We start from the raw sequence: 15,869 nt of genomic DNA, 5'->3' as shown, positions 1-15,869 counted from the left end.
GTTGCTGCTGATAATTGCTGCCCCAAGATGTGCAGGATGTCTCTGCTTTGGCCCGCGCAACTGAGCAACGAGTCTGGACTCTTCACTTATCAGTCTTGAGGTTGTTTATTAATTCTTATCTATAAAATTTTCTTTCTGCCCAGCTGAGATCTGCTCAGCAAGGCAGCCACAGACACTCTGATCACCCCCAAGGTGGTGTTGTCCTTTTATACTACAAACTGGGTATACCATATTTACACTTAATTTTCAATACCTATCACCTATGTTAGACAGTGCACTTCTATTCTAAACCAATCCCAAAGTGCCAACATCACTGCAGAAAATGGAGAAGAAGAAGAAGAAGAAGAAGAAGAAGAAGAAGAAGAAGAAAGGCTAGACACACGCAAGTTCCTCCATCTAGTCCTCATATCCTCCATACCAAAAATCCTAAAATCTACATTTTCACCCTGTGATAATTTTATTACTACACCATTCAAACCTGTGTGACTTTCACGTCCTCATACAAAGTTGGCAACTCGCTCCAGGGGTCAAAATCAAATCCCCAGGTGTTCTGGGCAGCATGCCAGGGTCTCTGAGCCCTCCGGCGGGGTCCTTGGCAACTCTGGACACCCGGAGGGATGCCCTGAGTTCCAACAGGGAAGGACCTTAAAGCTCATCCCATTTCACTCCCTGCCATGGGCAGGGGCACTTCCCACTATCCCAGGCTGTTCCAGCCTGGCCTTGGAGACTTCCAGGTTGCAGCCACAGCTTCTCTGGGCACCCTGTGCCAGGGACTCACCACCCTCACAGGGAACAATTCCTTCCCAATATCCCATTTAACCCTGCCCTATAGCAGTGGGAAGCCATTCCCTGTGTCCTGTCCCTCCATCCCTTGTCCCCAGTCCCTCTCCAGCTCTCCTGGAGCCCCTTTAGGCTCTGCAATGAGCTTGAGGTCTCTCTGGAGCATTCTCCTTTCCTAGTGAACACCCTCAGATCTCTGTGGATGAGTTTCCAAAGCTCAGGACTGTGAAGAGCATGGAAATGACCATTTCCCCACCCAGTCCAGGAGTATTCATCACTGCCCCTGCCTGGCTCCATGGTAGACCAGAGAGAATATGCTAGACCTGGGGAACAGGCATCTATCCTTCCCCAAAACCTCACACAACATGGCCAGGCCCTTGTTCATCCTCCTTCATGGCCTTGCAGGTGTTTAAAACCCACCTGGACATGGCCCTCAGTGACCTGATGTCTTGGTTTGGAAAGACAGGTGTCTGCTAAGGAAGGCAGGAGCCTCCTCTGAAATGGACAATGTAAACCCTCCCCACCCCTCTGAATTGCTGTAAATTTGAAATAAAGAGGCTCTCAGGCAAAAATATGGGAGCAGGAAATAACACTTCTTTAATAGAGGAGAGAAAAAAATAAAAGGAGAAAATAAACAATGCAGTACGCCAGAACAACTCTGACAGAGTCAGAACACAACCTGACCCCCTTTGGGTCAGGGTGTTGGTAGCAGTCCAATTGGAAATGTGCCTGCAGCCCTCCTGCAGTGTCAGGGGGCTGGTTCTGTTGGAGCAGGCATTCTGTAGAAAAGGGTGCAGTCTTCCTCTGAAAATCCAGTGGAAGAAGAGGCAGTTGCTGTTCCACTGGGAAATCCAGTGGAGAAGCCATGCAGGTATTCCAGGATCTCCAGATTATATCTGGGTAGGAATGCTTGGCTCCTCCCTCTGGCCTCACATCTCCCAATGGGATGCTGTAGTTCTTATCAATCATGCAGTGACATTCAATAGCTGTTATCAGCAGATGTCCCCTCCAGAGGGAGGTGTGATTGTGGTCACTCAGAGAGAGAGATAAGGCAAACTGCCTACTTGACAAAAGATAATCTGCCATACAGATGGTAATAGAAAACATCTTGCCTTGCAATCTGGAACACCTGATTTTAATTAGACCTGCACTGATCAAGGCATGGGATGAGATGAGCTCCATGAATTCCTTCCAACCTGAATTATTCCACGATTTTAAATTGCTGCTGTGGTTTGTATTAATAAAATAACTACTGCCAGCCAGCAGGCCAGGAACAAACTCTCTCCCTGGGGGCTGCATCTGGTGGTTGGTTTCTTTTTTAAGATAAACTTTTCCAGATCATTTTTGAACATCAGTGACACCAATACCTGGAATAAATGGGAACCGCTCATGCAGAAGGGTCCTGGCAAAGCCTTGCAGGAGGCTCTTCAAAGGTGGGAATGGGATCTCTTGGGAGCTGCTCAGATTCAGCAATTTTCATACTGCAGCAATTTTTCAAAAGCAAAGCAGGTGTTACAGGTGGAAAGGGTAAAGTGAATTCTGAGGAGGGGCAAATTCACATCTTTCCATGGAAACCTCTTGGACTGTGGAGAAAGCCAGACAGAAATCACCTGCAACCATTCCTGCATCCCACTGCAGCGTGAACTGAAGCTTTAAGTCAGGCCCTGAGGCTGATGTTTAAAATATCCCAGACATTAAACAATTGGAGTTGCTACAATAGGGTCAGAATAAGAGAAATTACACTTGGGAAGGAAGGAATGAACCCATCAATCTCCAGCCTCAGGAAGAGCAACTTTAAAACGTTCAGGGGCAAGAATTTCAAATTTGGCTGGAGCACCATGAAACACTGCACCCAAGGTGTTTGGGTTTCCCTCCTTGCTTTGCTGGCAGTCCTGTTTTCCACCTGTCTGGCCCAGAAATGTGGAAAATCTGGATGTTCTGCATTGTGGCCCTGCTTCCTTCTCCTGTGAAATATGAAAGGACCCCTTGTCCCCATCCTTGCTTCAGAGGCAGCAGCATTTTGGAGGGACAGGAGCCAAGGCTGTGTCCAGGAGCTGGAGGAGGTGTTGGCATTTCCCAGAGACTGACTGGAACCCTGTTTTCCACCCAGCCTCAACTCAGCTGGGAAAGTGCTTAAAAATGGACTCACTTCCCAGAAATGGAGCAACTCCCTGCTGCAAGGTGCTGCTCCTGCTAAAGGCTGATATGAAGTTGTTGGGATGCTGCATTATTCTGTGGCAGTGAAATTCAGTGTTGGTGAATGAGCAGAAGGAAGCAGCAGATAAATTCAGGAATATTTTGAGGCACAGCCAAATCCTTTTGGGTGAAGGATATTTTAGCTTTGCCTCCTCCTGTTGTGACAGAACAAGGGGTGATGGGTTTAAACTGAAGAAGGGTTGATTTAGATTAGATTAGATTAGATTAGATTAGATTAGATTAAGAGAGCTATTTTTTCACAATGAGGGTTGTAAAACACTGGTAAAGGGGAGAAGCTGTGGCTGCCCCATCCCTGGAACTGTCCAAGGTCAGGTTGGACAGGGCTCAGAACAACCTGGAAGGTGTCCCTGACCCTGGGAGGGTTTTTGGGCTGGATCACCTTTAAAAGGGTCATCTCTTCAAATCCAAACTATTCCATGATTCCATAATTCTCTGCAATCCATTCTCCAGCTCCTTAAGCCTTGCCTGGTGTGTTTCTATTAACAAGGCTTTGTGGTTTGCCTTTATAGGGATAATTTCTCCCAAATGAGACATCTGAATGCTCTCAGCTGTGCTTGGCTCCAGGTTTGAGAGCGGTGAGATCAGTTCATGCAATTCCAGAGATTCCTGTGCCTCCTCCTGGTTTCCCACCACAAAGGAAACCAGTCCCATCCCTGTCCCCATGCACGTGATTTCCATCTGCCCATGTTCTGCTCTAAGTAGCTCTTTGCCCTGGGTCTAAACCAAGGTTGGGATTATATTTACAACCTCCAAATGTCCTCTACTGATGGCTAAATAAATCCCTGGGGTTAGCAAGGATGTCCTCCAGGTTGGTGCAGGCTCCTCTCCTCCAGTCAGACCCTAGACCCACATCAGTGAGATGGGTCAGGGCTGCCCCAGCCTCTAAAACCCCAAATCAACTCCTTCCAGATGCAGACATGCACAAAAATCCTTGGAATGTGTATTTCCTGCAAGTTTTCAGGAGTCTTTGGCCCTGGGAGTGCAGTGGGTTGGATTGAAATTAAGCTTTTAGGAGCTATGGGGTGTTGTTAACGTCAGAAAAGGGGACTTTTTCCCATGGGATGGATTTTGGGCAGGGAATTTGGCCCACTGATCCCATCTGATGTAGGTTTGTATGAAGCAAACCCTTCCCTGCTCAAGGACCCACCTTCCCACTGTGACACCACACAGCAAAGGTGGCCCGAGAAGCCTTGGGCTCCCTCCAAGTTAAAGGGCAAAGAGAGGAGGGGTTGCTGCTCTCCACCATGAAATGTGTCCTCAGGCAGGTCCTGATCTCGTTGAAGGTGTCCCTGCTCATGGCAGGGGGTTGGAATAAATGACCTTTAAAGGTCCCTTCCAACCCAAGCCACGCTGTGACTCTGTGAGCGCCTGGCTTGGCCAAGGGAGCTCCACATCTGAGAGCCCACACAGACCAGCCATGGGGAAGCAGTCCTGGTTCCCAGACTCCACATCATCCTTCCTTTCAAGGTTTGAGGCAAAACCCCTTTGTTTTGCGAGCAGTGGGACCAAAACCATGTGAGGAAGTGTCACAACCTGTTGTATTTGCAAGGTTCCCAGACTGTAAGAGCCTAAATGAGAGATGTGGGACCCTAGGCAGCTCTCCAAAATGCAATTTATTCCATCCATGTGGTTACAGCAGTCCAGGGTGGTGGGTGACAGAGCCTGTGCCTACAGCTGTCAGCTCCAGCTGCAGGCAGGCCTGGAGACCCTTTGGTTTTGGTTACAATGCATTATAGACTTTTTTTGCTGAGCATCTTAATACAGTAGAGCCAATCTATACCTTAACTATTATCTATAGCCTATCATAACTACTGTAATTACCATATTCATGTTACTGTTCTTCAATCACTTAAAGTTAGTACATTACAGTTTAAGCTAGAAGTTGTTATTCAGTTTTTTTGCAGTGGAAATTTCTGAGACCTTTTTTCTACTTACAGAATTTGCTGACTTGTTGGCCTGTGCTTTTTCTGCTTGGTAAAAATATCTTCTTGTTTGGGGTGGGTTTATCCTTTGCTCTAAGTCATAAAACCCCCTTCTAACTAACACACCCTTTGCCTTCTTGGTTAGCCAGTAAGACTCAGCAATTCTTTTCTTCTATATCAAAACTTGCTTCCATCTCTATTCCTTCATCAGACTCTACATTTAAAAGTCTTCCTGCTAAGCACACATATCTGTGAGACTTTATTGTCAAACTTTCATCCTTCCTAACACCAGAGGAAGGAAAGAAATGATGAATCTGACTCCATGTTCTCAGAAGGCTAATTTATTATTTTATGTTACTATATTATATTAAAGAATACTTTACTAAACTATACTAAAGAATAGAGAAAGAACACAGACAGAAGGCTAGAAAGATAATAATGAAAAACTCCTGACTCTTTCCAGAGCCTTGACAGAGCTTGGCCATGATTGGCCATTAAGTCAAAACAATTCACAGCAGAAACCAATGAAACAATCACCTGTTGGTAAACAATATCCAAACACATTCCAAAATGGAAAAACACAGGAGAAGCAAATCAGATTATTATTGTTTTCATTTTTCTCTGAGGCTTCCCAAGATAAGAAATGCTGGGCAAAGAGATTTTTCATAAAAAATGATGGTGAAAAATCCCAGCTGGAGATGTCCATGGTCTGCCACACCCGTCTCCCAGCCTTTAGGATCCTCTCTGCTGGTGCAAACACAATAATGACCCCCACTCCATTTTCACAGAGCTTTATATAAGATTTATATGGGACTTCACCTCCTATCAACCCCACATTCCCTGAAGGAAGCGTGGCAGGGACCCAGAGCTCCTCAGAGGGCAGGTCACAGTTCATTAGTGTGGAATTGCAGGAGCAATTACAGCAGGAAAGCTGAAAGGAACCGAAAGAGAAAGGTCAACCCCAGCCCCCAGCTGCCAGGTCATGTCCAGTGTGTGGAAATGCAAAGGGAAGTCTGATGGCTCCAGGAAGGGTAATTAGCTTCAGTGATGAGTGGGAGACTGGGGACAACGTTAGTGCAGCATAAATCATCTCCTAAACAAGCCTTGTTTATTTATTATGGGCTCCCATGACCTGTGCCCTGAACTTCTCCCCCTCTGCTCCCTTATCCACTCATCTCTGGGTTTTTGCCTGGCTGGGTGGAAGGCTGTGGGTTGGCAGGCCCTTCAGAAATGCAGATAAGGGGATCTGCAAAGTGCCTTGAGAGGTTTTTCCAATTATTTCCCTTCCCTGAGGGAGCAGAAATTACACATAAATCCAAGCTGGCAGCTTCCTGTGAGGGTCTCAAGTACCACACCCACATCGTGTCCATCGCCTTCTGCCCCAGCTGCCCTGGGGTTCCTGTGCCAAAGGCTGAAGAATCCTCTTTATCCCTGCTTGGTCCCATGGCTGCACACCCTTATCTCTGTCTTTTCACCCCAGGATGATGCTTGTGATGTGGAGAAAGGATCCCAGAATGGTTTGGGTTGGAAGGGACCTTAAAGATCATCCAATCCCACCCCCTGCCATGGGCAAGGACACCTTCCTCTATCTCAGGTTGCTCCAAGCTCCATCCAACCTGGCCTTGGACACTTCCAGGGATGGGGTAGTCACAGGTTTTATCAGAATTCTCCATTTCCATTCAAACCCTGCAGGTGTCATCAGGAAAATCCTCCTTTTCCCCCAAAAAAGCCCATTATTTTCAGTCCATCACCCCCTTGTGCACAGGTACAGTGAGTATTTGGGTAAGTGGGATTCATCCTGGCCAAAGTTCTGCCCAAAGCTCAGGGTGAGCAGGTGCAGAGCAGGAGCACAGCCCTCAGCCTGAAATTAAATCAACTCTTTAATTATGCCAGGTTTCTCAAAAAAAGGGGACAATTTCTAGGGAATGTACTTAAATATATATATTTAATGTACACCTTGAAGCAAGCAGGGGATAGTGAGGAGACATCCAAGGGCAGAGTGAGGGTGTCCAAGGGGTTGGGATTGGGGTAGGATGGGCTCTTGATGGTGCTGGGGAAAAGTGACTTGTCCCCTGCTCAGCCTGTGCTGTGAATGGTATACAAGGGTCCAAACCTTGCAGGTGTCATCAGGAAAATCTCCTTTTCCCCCCAAAACCCCATTATTTTCAGTCCACCACCCCCTTGTGCACAGGTACAGTGGGTGTTTGGGTCAGTGGGATTCATCCTGGCCAAAGCTCTGCCCAAAGCTTGGGGTGAGCAGGTGCAGAGCAGGAGCACAGCCCTGAGCCTGCCTGCAGCCCTTCCTGTGCCACTGGAATCAAATCAACTCTTTAATTATGCCAGGTTTCTCAAAAAAAGGGGACAATTTCTAGGAAATGTGCTTAAATATATATATATTTAATGAACATCTTGAAGCAAGCAGGGGATAGTGAGGCCTCTGAGGGCAGAGTGAGGGTGTCCAAGGGGTTGGGATTGGGGCAGGATGGGCTCTTGGTGGTGCTGGGGGAAAAGTGACTTCTCCCCTGCTCAGCCTGTGCTGTGAATGGGATACAAGGGTCAGCCACGGGTCAGCTCTGCCCTAAACTATGCAGATACCCTATAAATAGATGCAGTTTCCTGCTAGAGCCTGGTTGCTGCTGTTTCAAGCCACATCTTGATGCTGGAGTCCCCAAGGAAAGTGGAGCATGACCTGGAACAGGCAAGAGTGGCCTCAGTGCTGCCCAGGTGAGCCCAGCACCAGCTTTTCCCCACGGCAGAGCCCCTGTCACCGTGCTGGGGAAGGCCAAGATGCTCTGGGATTGAAGACAACTCATCTCCTTGTTGAGATGTGATAATTCCCTGTCTTTATTCCCTTTGACTTGCTGCATCTCCTTGGAAGAGGAGTCCTGCTGAAAGGTGAAGTGCCTGTTTCATCCAAGAAGGGAATTCCATAATCTCCATCCATTTTTTAAAGTAGCCCAGAGAATTATTTGCCAGATTCCGTTAGCTTTGACCAGCCCGGGGTAGTGGAAGGTGCCTCTACCCATGGCACATGGTTGGAATGAATTTTTATCTCTTCCAACCCAAACTGTTCCGTGATTTTGTGATTCCACCTTGGAGCAAGGATGTCACCATCACATTTTCTGAAAAATCCCCTTGCTCAGGAATCTTCTCCTGGGAAGCTAGGAAACCTCAGAGAAAAAGGAAAACAATATTATCTCATTTGCTTCTCCTGTGTTTTGCTGCTTTGGAATGTGGTTTGGAGATTGTTTATCTAACAGGTGGTTGTTTGATTGGTTTCATGTGAATTGTTTTGACTTAATAAGCAATCACAGTCCAGCTGTGTCAGGGCTCTGGAGAGAGTCAGATTTTTCATTAGTATCTTGTTAAGCCTTCTGTAAGTATTCTTTCTCTATTCTTTAGTATAGATTTGGTATAGCATAATATAATATAATATAATATAATATAATATAATATAATATAGTATAATATAATATAATATAATATAATATAATATAATATAATATAATATAGTATTATGTTGTATTATATTATATCATATTATATTATATTATATTATATTATATTATATTATATTATATTATATTATATTATATTATATTATATTATATTATATTATATTATATTATATTATATTATATTATATTATATTATATATATTAATACTGAGGGACACCTTCCACCATTCCAGGTTGCTCCAACCTGGCCTTGGACACTTCCGGGGAAGTGTTATAAATGTGTAAACAGAATATTCCCAGCATAACTAATTCAGAATTAGAGTTCTGGGAGCCAAGACACTCTGCAGGTGCCACTCTCTGCTGCAGCTCAGACTGGGTTAAACTCAGCTCAAACTGCCTGGTTTTCACAAAGCCATTCATAGACTTAAATTTGAGGGCTGGTGCCTCTGACCTCAGAACCCCAGGGAATTTGTGCTCCTCTTTTGATTGGGATTGGGGTTTCAGAAAATGAGTGCTGCTGCACCCAGACCTCATAGAAATTGCTGGAGCCGTTTTTAGGCTATGAATGGCTCTTAAAGAAGAGCTTTGAGATACTGACCTGCCCCTTTGCTGCCCAGCTGTGCCTCTAACCCATCATTTTCTATATCCAGACACACACAAACACAGCTCTTTGTCCCCTCCAGATGAAGCCTGGCTTTCCCTGAGCAGCTGGGGCTCAGTGTTTTTCTCCCTCTGACCTGTAAATCCATGAGCACTGTGGCTGAGGAAGTTCCCTCAAGGTGACACAAGAACCCTTTGCCTTCTCCCAGCCCCTGGCACAGCTTCCACACTGTTCAAGTTGGGTTTAAGACCCCTCAGACAGCCCAGGCTCTTCCTAGAGCCCTTTCCCTGAAGGTGGCCACTCTCAAACCACCCCATGCACTCAAAGCCACCCTCAATGTCCCCCAAGGTCCCCATCCATCCCTTTCTCCCCTCCTCCCTCCTCAATCTTCTCAACTCTGAGCAAAACCATTGAAAAGGAAAGCGTGTTCCCAGCTCCAGCCCACAGGGAGAAGGTCTGGGGAGCTAATTATAAACTCCTGCATCAGAGCCATCAATAATTCAGGGAGCTGAAATGGAGCTGGAGAGGAATGGCAGGACAGGGCCCGTTCAGTGCCTGAAGCACCCGGGGTCAGGGTGGCCAAATCACTGGGAATTACTGGGATGCAGCTCTGTCCCCTCTGCATTTCCAGGGCCAGACACCAAATTCAGGCTCCCCATCCTTCCTCCTGAAGGTAAAGGTGTCAGGATCCTGTCTCTCTCTGGGTTTCAAGCCACCAAACTCCAGGTTTCCTCCAAAAAACAAAACCCAAGTCCCGTCCACCACTTCTTCCTACACTCAGCCCTGCACTTTCCTCTGCCCTGGGTGAGATTTTGAATTTGTTAGAATGGTGTTTTACTCATGAGGTTGGAGTTGGAGTATCCATATGGCCAGAAATGCTTCTGTCTTCCCATCCTTGAGACATTGGGCTGGGGCTGCCACATTCTCCTGAGCGTCCCTTAAATTCAGAGGGAAGGAAAACTGGAAGGAAGAAATCTGAAGCTGAAGTTAAAACACCACATGGGGTGTATTTTGCTAAATTGGGAGTTCAACCCATCGTTGGATGCATTTCCCATCGGCTGAGCTTCTGGGTGGATGCAGCAAAACAGAGGGATTGCATTTGTTGAGAAAGGTAAAAATGGGATGTAGGTTCCTCATGCCACGGAAAAGGGACAAGGGGACACTCCAGCCACAGCACAGAGCTCTCCGTGCAGTTAAAATTCCAGTCAAAACTCACACAGGGCTCAAAATTATTGTCCTGACTACACTGAGACATGTCTCCATCCTGATTTAGCCACTCTGCCAGCTGCTAGGAAGAAAATTAACTCCATCCCAGCCAAAACAGCTGGAATCAAGGATCTTAGGGCTTTTCCAAGCTGTGATTGTATGAAACAAGGACAGTCTCCAAAAATTAGGGCCCTGACATGCTCTGAACACCCTCAAGTGTGGCTGGGACCAGCTCCAAAGGGGTGGTTGTGTAATTTGGGGTGTCCCTGCTGCAGTGAGAGTCGTTCCCTGCAGCTCTCCCAGCTCTCAGCTGAGGCTCTGGCTCCCTCTCCTGACTCCTTTCACTGGTCCAGCCATCCTCTAAAAGCTGGTGGGGAAGGCACTGGGATTGCTCTTCACCCATCAGATCCAGGCCAGGGGCATGAACGAAACCTCTGAGTGGCTCAGGTGTCCCCAAAATCCAGTTGTGGAGATGGTTCACCCACTGAAGCTTCTGAAGGAATAACAGGGTGCAGTGTGCTTCCAAAGCTCCTCCAAAAAAACCTGTTAAACCTGTTGGACCACATCAAAACACCACCAGCACATTGCCAAGCATGGCCTTGCATTTTTGGGACACATTCCCCAGACCTACAGTGAGAACCTCCCATGTCCATCTCCTCCCAGTGCATCTGTGCTTTCACATGGGGACAGATCCTTTTTGCTTCTCCAAGCCCTGGTGTCCATCCCATATTATCCTGGGACAGGTTCCATGGCTTCCTAATTCCACCAAAATCCATGCCAGGCCACCTGCAGCTCATCCTTGGGAAGGTGGAACCAGGAGAGCAGCAGCAGTGATGAGGCAGAGGAGGGAACAGAGGGTGTGCAGAGAAGGCACCCTGAAGGATATTTAGGAGGGGCAACATGCATCATGGGGATAAACACACATTTAAAGAGGAATTAGTAGCTCCAGAAGCAAGGAAATCCTTCTGGAAAATAAAAAATGACCTTGCAAGGCAGTGCTTGGTCTCTTCCTGACCAGGCTTGTCCTCTCTGGGGGTGAAAACAATAATACAGGGCTCAGTGCTCTCCTTGTCCTTGTCCTGGATGTCCTCTGTGCCCCAGTCCTGCTCTTCTGCCAGGCTCAGGATTGCACCAGCAGATGGCAAAACGAGCCCACATTTTGGGATGAGAGTAACCACGAGTGGGAGAGAGACCTGTGAGCCACCTGTGCCAGGGTGGGGCTTCTCTTGTGTCTGATGTGGGGTTCAGCTCACCCCAGGGCATCTCTCTCCTTCCTTCCAGCTGCTCCTGCCTCAAATTTTCCATATATTTGACATTTTTTTGTTTCTCTGACTCTCAGTGAAGTAAATCCTGGGGTGCCAATATTGCTGGGAGGGGCTGATGGGCAAATGGAATAGCACTTATTCATTTCCATGGAAGAAGGCTGTAAAATACCTGTAGCATGGGAGATTGGGGGAGAAAAAAGGGAATGGCCAGGTTTCAAGACCTGTAGGAAAAAAATCAAAAAGCAATGCTGGTCCCATGAATCCTGTCCCAGCAGAACACCTGGCTGTGGTCCCTGCCTGAATTTGACCTTCTTGGCAGAGATTTGGTTTCCATCCCGCCACTTCCCATTCCCATTATTGGGAATTAATTGAGATTTATTTCCAGAAACTCTTTCCTCTCTCTCTCTTTTCCTGTCTTCCATTCCTCCTGCTTATTCTATGATTCCATGATTCTGTGATTCCATTAAAATAATAACACATTTGGGGAGGGAGAGCTGTTTCCACATAAATGATTGTATCCCAATTGTGCATAACAATCATTTTCCTTTGAAAATACAAAATAATCAAATATCCAAACAAAATCCTGTATTGGGAGAGTTTTGAATCTTCAACCCCTGTTGATATCATAATGCACAAGGCCCTCAAAATCTAGGAAGCAGGGGAGAGAGGATGTGATAAGGCAAAGCAGCTTTTTGGCCTGGGCTCAATGTGTGAGGATGGAGAATCTTCCACCTTCCCCCTTCTTCAAAATCATTCCTTGAGCAGCTTCTTTGAGTTTGAAGAAGAATCCTGGGTCAGATGTTTTGCTGACACCAAGCTTGGACGTGGATAAAACTTCTCATAGAATCCCATAACAGGGTGGGTTGGAAGAGAACTTAAAAATGACACCGTTCCACCCCCTGCCATGGGCAGGGACACCTTCCACTATCCCAGGCTACTCCAAACCCCATCCAGCCTTGCCTTGGACACCTCCAGGGATCCAGGGGCAGCCACAGCTTCTCTGGGAAACCTGTACCAGCCCCTCACCACCTTCACAGGGAGCAATTCCTTCCCAATATCCAATCCATTCCTACCCTCTGGCAGTGGGAAGCCATTCCTCCTTGTCCTGTCCCTCCATCCCTTGTCCCCCATCCCTCTCCAACTATCCTGGAGCACCTTTAGGCACTGGAAGGGTCCCTGAGCTCTCCCTGGATCCTTCTCTCCAGGTGAGCACCCCCAGCTCTCCCAGCCTGGCTCCAGAGCAGAGGGGCTCCAGCCCTTGGAACATCTTCTTTCCAAAGACTTCTCCTGCCCCAGCAGTGCTGCTTGCCCCAAGCACACCCCAAATTTCTTCAGCTGCTGCATCTTCAATTCCCAGAGCACAGCAAGTTCCTCCACCTCCCCTCCAGCCTCCTGGCCAAACCAGCACCAGTTATTTAATGGCTTCTCGGGAGAGGACAAGTTAAGCTTCAAATTAAACTTTCCAGTTCAACAGGCACCTCAGCAGGATGGAGACCCCTGCCCTGGCCAGACAAGTAAAGCTGTGTCTGGCTCCAAGTGTCTTGGAAGAGATGGAGGGGCAGCTCCTGGTGGAGTGGCAGGTGGCTGCCATGGGGAGGGATTTGGGAACTGGCAGGAGAGAGGCACAAGCTCCAAGCCCAGCCAGTATCTGATCCCCAGCCATGGAAAACAAGCCATCACTAAAAAACATCAGCCAGAGCTGTGAGTGGAATCTTCTTGGCAGTAATGGAAAAGTGTTGGAAGAGCATCCAGGCTTTGAGCTCAGTGTGAGCGGCTCTGTTGTCACTGCATCATCATCATCATCATCATCATTGCATTCAGAGTCTGAATCAGGGCTGAAAACTGAAATAAGGCCTTTCAAACTGACAGAGGGCAGAGATAGATGGGATATTGGGAAGGAATTCTTGGCTATGAGGGTGGGGAGGCCCTGGCACACAGAAGCTGTGGCTGCACCTGGATCCCTGGAAGTGTCCAAGGTCAAGTTGGACTTTGGAGCTTGGAGTGACCTAGAATAGTGGAAAGTGTCCCTGCCCATGTCAGAGGGTGGAGTGAGATGGTCTTTAAGATCTCTTCCAACACAAACCATTCAATAGTTCTACTATTTTAATTAAAAATTATTAATTTTTAATAATTAAATTACAATTTACTTTATTTGCCCCCAGCCAACAGCTTGGGGGCTGTGCACTGCAGTCCCTCCACGGATCCCAGCCCAGCAATGCCTTTTTCCTCCTCTTCAAAGCCCTCCTCCATCACAACCATTACACCATGGCTGTCACCTCTGGAGAAACAAAACCTCCCCAAAGCTCCCCAGGCCCTTGCACAGAGACATTGTCCGGAGAGGGCTCTGGGGTATCCCCAGGGGCTGAGGTGCCACCATTCCCATGGAATGCTGACCCTGATGGCCTCAGTCTCCTGCCAGCTGAGGCCCTGGGGACAATGCCAGGCCTACGTGCTCAGGGATGGGTGGGAAATGTCCCCCAGAGGCTCAGGATGATCTCAGGTCAATGGCCCTGGCTACTGTTGCCAGGCAGGAAGGCTGGAGGTGGGAAATCTGCTCCTGGCGCTGATCCTGGGACACACTGCCAACAGAGCAAACACCCACGGGGTCATCGGCACCCAAACATCTGCTCTGTCACCCATGGGTGCCCAGAGGGACCCTGCTGCTCCCGGTCAAGGGACAGGGCAATGGATGGATGGATGGATGGATGGATGGATGGATGGATGAATGGATGATGGATGGATGGATGGATGATGGATGGATGGATGAATGTGAGTGGATATAAATGGATGGATGGATGGATGGATGGATGGATGGATGGATGGATGGATGGATGGATAGAAGTGTTGCTGTTTTCTTGACAGCTCCTCAGCCAGACAGCATATTAAAAGCAGCTCAACAAACTTCCAGGTGGGCCCTGTGCCAGTTAGAGTTTTGCAAGTCCTCTGCTTTCCATGGAGGTGGTAAAATTCCTGGAGAAGTGAGAGGAGAGGTGGTGAGGGGAACCAGAAGATTCTTCCCAATGTGGTTCAGTGGGAATTATGGGATCCAGTCAAAGGCTGGACTTGATGATGGAGAGGTTTGTTCCCACCTTAATGCTGATATTCCATTCTCTGTTTCTGTGATCAGACCTGAACTTGGATGAGCAGGATCTGCACCTCACTGACCCCTTCTCCTCCTCCTCCTGCCACTTTCTGTTCTGGCAAATTCTGCTCTGACTCAACTTGGAATTACTTTTATTTGTTTTTTGTGTCAGCTTCCACGCTACCTTGAGGTGGGGGAAAGATTGCAGGAGGAATTTGAGTTATCCCTGGTTTCCAAAGCTTTTTTTCCTCCAACAAGACCAAGTGTGACATCTCTTCATCCCTGCCTCAACTGCAGACCTGCTTAAACCCCACGTAATCATGGAAAAACACATGAAAAAACAAATGACCAATTATTGACCTTTCCTCCTTTTACCTTCCCCAAAGGCAAGTGCAGCTGGGAAAAGTGTGGAAGCACATGTGTGCCCTCCAGGAGGGGGCTGGACTCAGGTCAAAGGAACATATTTTATTTCAATATTAGACACCCACACCAATCATAAATCCACACCAAACCAAGTTGCCCTAGAGCTGGAGCTCAATAAATCACTTATCCCATTAAACAGCATCCTTAAGGTGGTGTTTGTATGCAGCCAAACACACTCAGACACTCTGTGATAGGTTCCCTATAAAAAATGTCTTTTTAGCAGTTTATCATAAATTAGGACATTAGGACATGGTGTAATTCCTGTATTTACCAAAGGAATATTGCTGTGGATATAGTGAAAAACTGATCCCACTAAAGTAAGCATGATAAGATAAATAATTATTATAAATAAAATAGTGATAAAATATTAAAACTCAACTGTCTGAAAAATTAATTACGGATTTTGGAGCTCACATAGAAGATAATTTTTTTCCTTAAAATTACAAGGACTAGAAAGGTAAAGGTAAACCTCCCATGAGTCTCTTAGTATCACAAGGGTCCAGGAAGAAGAGCTTTAAAAATGCACCAAATCTGGGAACTTTTGGGTTGGGTCAAAGGGGATGAACTCTGGACTTTACTTTCTGTCCTCTGACTCATCCTTTTTGCAACAGCTCTGCTGGTGACAGATCTTTAACCTGGAATAGTGGAAAGGCTGGAGAGGTGTGTGACCTGTTGCACCACACAGGTGAGGCGACATCACCCTGGCAACAACGCCCCCGCCGTGCCCAAAAACCATCGGTGTCCTTGGAGCCCTGCCAAGAACCTCCTCTATTTTAGGATTGGTCCAAAGCTCATCAGGGAAGTTCCTGAGGATGCATTCCAAGCCCAATTTTCCATTCAGCTTCACATTCACCTGTGGAAGGGTTCACAGAATTGTGGAATCATGGAGTGGTTTGCGTTGAAAGGGAAATTTGA

Source organism: Melozone crissalis, unplaced genomic scaffold (assembly GCF_028551555.1).
Source record: "Melozone crissalis strain CALT ecotype California unplaced genomic scaffold, PUWL_Pcris_2 ptg000106l_1, whole genome shotgun sequence".
NCBI lineage: Eukaryota > Metazoa > Chordata > Aves > Passeriformes > Passerellidae > Melozone > Melozone crissalis.
Note: the sequence above shows the minus strand (reverse complement) of the source record.